The sequence below is a fragment of the Arvicola amphibius genome, chromosome X (assembly GCF_903992535.2).
Source record: "Arvicola amphibius chromosome X, mArvAmp1.2, whole genome shotgun sequence".
In the NCBI taxonomy this organism is placed as follows: Eukaryota; Metazoa; Chordata; class Mammalia; order Rodentia; family Cricetidae; genus Arvicola; species Arvicola amphibius.
The window spans coordinates 68,620,267-68,626,436 of record NC_052065.1 but is presented as its reverse complement, the minus strand read 5'-3'; the positions used below and the strand labels follow the sequence as shown (position 1 = coordinate 68,626,436).

Genomic DNA, 6,170 nt, shown 5'->3' with positions numbered 1-6,170 from the left:
TCTTTGTCTTGTGCCTCAGCTATGTTGGAATATTCAGGACCTGTGCTGGTGATAGCTAAGCTCTGGTCTTTCTGGCAGGTCTGGACTCTCCAGCCTTGTACTCTTGAAAAATCCTACATAATGAGGCAACATTCACGTGAGAATTATAGGACAATCAAATTTCAAAATTTCACTCTAATGTCCCTAAAAAGGCTTTCCCCAATACATATTAATATCAAAGAAACATGAACTTTTAGAAAATAAAAATACGTAAACTAATGACATTATTATGACCAAGGTGTTTGGTAAACAAGTGAATCATGGATTTAGGATCAACAGGAAAGGCTTTTAAACAACTCTCCAGACAAAAAAAAATCTCTTCAGGAAATAAATCTGTTTTGGCAACTAGAACAAGAGCTTCGAAGAAGACCCAAAGGAGCACTCTGCTGTGTGTGGTGGTGTTAATGGTTCTGTGTTTTCCCTCCCAGGTTTTCGTGTATTCCTCGTGTTCATGCTTTACATCATCTCCACTGCCAGTTCATTCATCATTTCTTTTTTATATGTATTTATTTATTATATATACAATATTTTGTCTACATGTATTCCTGCAGGCCAGAAGAGGGCACCAGACCTCATTACAGATGGTTGTGAGCCACCATGTAGTTGCAGGGAACTGAACTCAGGACCTTTGGAAGAGCAGGCAATGCTCTTAACCGCTGAGCCATCTCTCCAGCCCCTCATTCATCATTTTTTCTCGCTTGTTCCAATGATCGTCCATCTCCATGTCTTGTACTTTGGGAAACTTGCCAGTGTCAGTGGTAAAAATTATTATCTTTGGAGTCATGATAGCTATTCCATTACTAAAGCAAAACTTGTGCCTCCCATCCATATGAGCTGTGAACATGTGCCTCCACTGGAATCTCGGTCTCCTTGTATGTTCCTTCTTGATCTGATCCTCTGATCTCTACATCTATGCCCAGGAAGGGACCCAATACCACCTTGAAGATGAGGCCCATATTGGTGGCTAAGGAGACCACCTCAAAGAAGCACTCCTCATCATGTGCTTAGATATTGATGAAGGAGCTTAAGGCCACGGCCAGAAAAAGCCTGGCCAGCAGCACCAGCAGCTCTGTGACTGTCACCATGATATACCATGGGTAAAGCCTGGATCAGAGTGCAGCCTCCAGAGCCTTCGCCACTGCAGGAGGTATTACTTTTATCTTATTTTTAAAATGAAGAAAGAAGCAATTAATAATATCTATTAGTATTAATATTGAAACTTAAAAGAAAGTTGAGGCATCTTAGACCTTTATCAGCTTGTAAGTTCCTTTAAAGTAAAAGAAATGCTTTCTGTACCTCAAGTTTCTTTAGCATACAAAAACTGCAAGTCACCTGAAAAGTAACCTTTCTAGCTTGGAAATGTATAATTTTTTTAAGTGCATTTGAATTGCTCAAAGTCAAGGGATTATTCTAGTCACATTGTTTCTTGAAGCAATTTCTGCTATTGCATTTTAGGTGACATTTAAGTTGTAAGGTTGCACTAAATGCATTCTGACATTTGAAAAAATTATCACCCAATGTTTTGTGGGAAATATATTATTTTAATCATGCTCATCACAGGAAAAAAGCTTCAAAGTTTAAGGACATCTGCATAACGGCCCAGTCTTTTTTGAAAGACCAACTTCTTATTTGTGTTTTTAAGCCTATCCACACAATATTCCATCTTCCTTGCCTTAATTCATTCCACTTGATCTACCTGGAAAAGAAGACAATGAATGTCTGCTTAGCATTAAGATGTCAAGCCAACAATACTTGCTGACATTTAATTGCATAACTAACAGTATATACTTATTAATAGTATACTCTCTACTTGAAGATGTAACAGGCAGCCATGAAACAAAAAAAATAATTTTTGTGGTTGATATCTGTCATAACTAAAAAGAAACTATTAAAAGGAGCATTTATGAGATCAAAACAATTATATGAATATGCAAATTTCATAGCTTTAATATAAGATGTATCTTTAGATTCTATACATCATAGAGCATAGTATCTATCTATCCTATATCTTCAGTATAAAATGTTTAACCACTGACTTATTTCCCAGATCGTCATTGCATATTTCATTTGATCTAAATATTAAATAAATGTACTGTCTACTATAGGAGACAGGTACTATATATGTGGAAAACAAAATATCTAATAGATGATTGATAAATAGATGATATACATACATAGAAAAAATGATGCATGTTCCAGAAGAAAAATCAACCCAAGGTAAAATAATAGAGAAACACAGGGAAGTGGAGCTCCACTTACATAGAGTGATCAGAAAAGCTCCTCTGTAGAGGTTATTAGTTTTTCTTTTTTCTAGACAGGGTTTGTCTGGCTTTTAATTAAAGAATAAGAAGGTTTTATTTAACAGATAATTGAACAGTCAGAAGAGGTCACATAAGAGAGATATGAGTTTTTGTCCCTTTTTTTCCATTGTTTTTGAAATAATATCACTTCCCTTCACTTTATTCCTTCCAAACCTTCCCATATACCCCTTCTTATTCTCTTTCAAATGCATGGCCTTTTAAAAATTGTTGTGACATTCATATATGTATGTGCATGTATATTCCTAAATACAACCTGCTCAGTCTGAATAATGTTACTTGTATGTATGTCGTCAGGACTCACCATTTGATATTAGATTATCAGTCACAGTGGTTTTTCCTTGAGAAGACTATTTCTCCCCCTCTCAGCATTTCTCACTTGCCTGTAGTTCTTTGTGTAGTTTTTGTGGGTTTTCTGAGTCAATTTTGACATGTCTATTACTGTTGTACTTGTTCAGCTTATGGTTAGGCAGCTGTAGTATGAGGAGCGGCAGGGCTGCATCCTGCCACCAGGCTGGCTTACACCCAGGCTGGCAGGCTGCTTGTCATCCCAGCCACCCAGCTAGCGTATGCCCAAAATAAGCACACAGAGATCTGTATTAATTAAATTGCTGCCTGGCCCATTAGCTCTAGCCTCTTATTGGCTAACTCTCACATTTTGATTCAACCTATTTCTAATAATCTGTATGCCACCATGAGGCCGTAGCTTACCAGGAAAGATTCAGCATGTCTGACCTGGCAGCTTCATGGCAGGCAGCTCTCAGTTTGTCCTCTTCCCAGCATCCTGTTCTGTCTACTCCACCTAATTTTCTGCCCTATCGAAAGGCCAAGGCAGTCTCTTTATTTAACCAATGAAAGTAACACATAAACAGAAGGACCCCCTACACCAGGCAGCCGTGTTTGTGAGACTTAATGGGTGTACCTTTCAACATTACCAGGAAACACAGTCTCTCAGCAAACACGCTGATCTTCTTGGTCTTACAATCTGTTGCCCCCCCTCTTCTTCAGTGTTCCCTGAAGAAGGAAGCAAACAAAAGTCCTACTCAGCTATGAGAAGATATTTTAAGAAAAAGAATAAAATGTTTGAAGATCTCAAAAAAGTACAATGTTCATCATGCTTGAGTAAGTGATAGAAGGTTGTATAGCACAGTGGACAAATGGGCCCCAAAACTGAGATTCAAAAACAGGAGTCATTTGCTTTGAACTCATTGCTATGTGAAAATTAGGTTTTATTAAAAGTTGTTACACAAATAGTAGAAATACTTTTGGAAAGTAAGAAACAGAAAGTGGTATTTTGACCCTCTAGGGATTGAAAGAATGAAAGTGTGAAGTCAGTTAGGAAAGGAGTGATAGTAACTTTAACTAGAAGGACACCAATAAGAATGATGAATAGTATACGAATACAGATTTTAAAAGGAGACATATATGAAACCATCAGTGGAAGCACAATTTGTGAAAGAAAAGTGAAGAAAAAAGAAATGATAAAAATTCAATATACAAACTGAAAAATGAATAAAGTATTATGTGATCAAAACTTGTTAAATTATATAACAAAGAAGAGTAAAGGAATTGCAACTAGTTAAAAAATCCTAATAAACACTGCTGAAACAGAAGAAGGATGTAGGATTTCCTTCGTATTCATGGTCCTAAATCAGAGTCAAATCTTGTCTCAACCCCGGGGCCCACTGCTGCCACTGAAACTGCTAAGGAATGTGGAACTCATCAAACACCAATAGGCCTTACTGGGTTTCAGGAATGGACCATAACCAAGGTCTACTGTTTATACTAACGTAGCCAAGAGATGTGGAACATCCCTTGCACTTCTCGGTTTGAATATTCTTATTAAATTTTTAAGCCCAAATTTCATACACTATTTCATTTAGCCACTGAATATATTTTTTATGTTTCCTAGGACTTTTAAGAGAGTTTTGCTGAAATAAATTAAAGGAAACTGGCAATTTGATAGAACTAGTTACACGGAAAGGTCAAAGAAATAATTTAAGAAAATATAGTTGCAGTAATGAAAATTATCCATTTTTAAGGACCTCAACTCCCACTTCATCATTTTACCATACATATTTACTTTGCTTACATTTACTTGTATCTTTTTATTGTTTTTGTTCAGAGTACAAAATAATGGTTTCAATCATGACAATTTCATAATAATATGTCATTATAACTTGTTTATAATGCTACTTTATCTGCTACTACTTTCTCTCATTGCTCTTCATTTTTTCACTGACTTCCTTCCTACTCCCAAATAAATAGTTCTCCTTCAATTCTCTCTCTCTTTCTCTCTCTCTCTCTCTCTCTCTCTCTCTCTCTCTCACACACACACACACATGTGCACACACACTTCTATATGAAAAGAAAACATAAATGTTTGGGGTTTTTCCCCTTCCCATAAACTTCTCCTCTTCCCATCTCCTTTTTTGCTCTTTTCTCCCTCAATAGTTCCACTTTCACTTTCATATATACAAATATACATATATTCAATATAATATTTGTCTTTCTGAGTCTCACCTATTTTGCTTAACATGAACATTTGAATCTAAACATTTCCTATAAATTAAATAATTTTATTATTCTGTATTCAAAATTAAACATCATGCATATATATGATATTTTCTTTCTTCATCAGTTGAAAATATCTAGTCTGGTTCCATATCTTGGCTTTCATGAATAGGGCATATGAAAAGTATGAATGGGTATATGAATGATGCATTAATAAACATGGGTATAAATATGTGATATTCTGATTGTGCAAAGTAGTTTTTTGTCAACATAAAACAAGTTAGAGGCATTGGATAAAAGGGAACATAATTGAGAAAATACTTCTATAAGATTCGCCTATGGGAAATATCTATAGGACATTTTCATGGCTAATGATTGGTGTAGGAGAACCCAGCCCACTGTGGGCAGTGCCACCCCTGGGCAAGTAGTCCTGAGCTGTATAAAACTTCAGATATGGCCCTTTGTCTGCGAGCTCCTTGGCAAGCAAGGACACCTGATCTCAGCACCAGAAGATACATCCGGGAGGTGAATGAGTTCCTCACCCCGCGGCAGCAGCCCGGGGGGAAGGAGCACAGCCTCTCCTCAACACCCTACACTTCCTGGTCTTCTGGCTAGAGCTACTCTCCCTGGATACTGCCGCTCTCTTCCTACCCAACCCAGCTTGTATCCAGAAAAACCCTCCCTTCTTCCTCCCCTCTTCCGGTTCATAACATCTCCAGCTCAGTCTGATCGGGGAGCTGCGAATGGGTAGGGAGTGCAACCGGCAGGCGGGAGTTTCTTTGCTTCCATAGCCTGCCTGCAGCAAGGTAGGCCCTTTGTCTAGGAGCTCCTTGGCAAGCAAGGACACCTGATCCTGTAAAAGAAGATCCATAGAGGAGCATTTGAAAGAAAAGATGGGCAGGCGCCAATGCAAGAATTCCTCCAACAATCTGAAACACAACATGAAATCACCAGAACCCAGCAATCTTACAACAGGATGTTGATGGAGTGGCAGGGCTACATCCCACCACCCGGCTAGCTTTACCCAAAATAATTACATGGAAACTGTATTCTTTTTTTTTTTTTTTCTCTCATGGTTTATTTTTTTTTATATTTAAAAATTTCCATCTCCTTCCCTCCTCCTCCCCCCTCCCTCCCCTCCTTCTCCCCTTTCTCTCCCCTCCTTCTCCCCCTTCCCTCCCCTCCCCTCCACCCATACCTCCCCTCCCTCCCTCTCAAGGCCAAGGAGCCATCAGGGTTCCCCACTCTATGCTAAGACCAAGGTCCTCCCAACTCCCCCCAGGTCCAGGAAGGTGATCG

General features: G+C 38.3%; 1 pseudogene; it reads right to left on the bottom strand.

The window, feature by feature from the left end:
- Positions 1-327: 327 nt before the first annotated feature.
- Positions 328-1,124, bottom strand: LOC119805523 (annotated as a pseudogene).
- Positions 1,125-6,170: the final 5,046 nt, after the last annotated feature.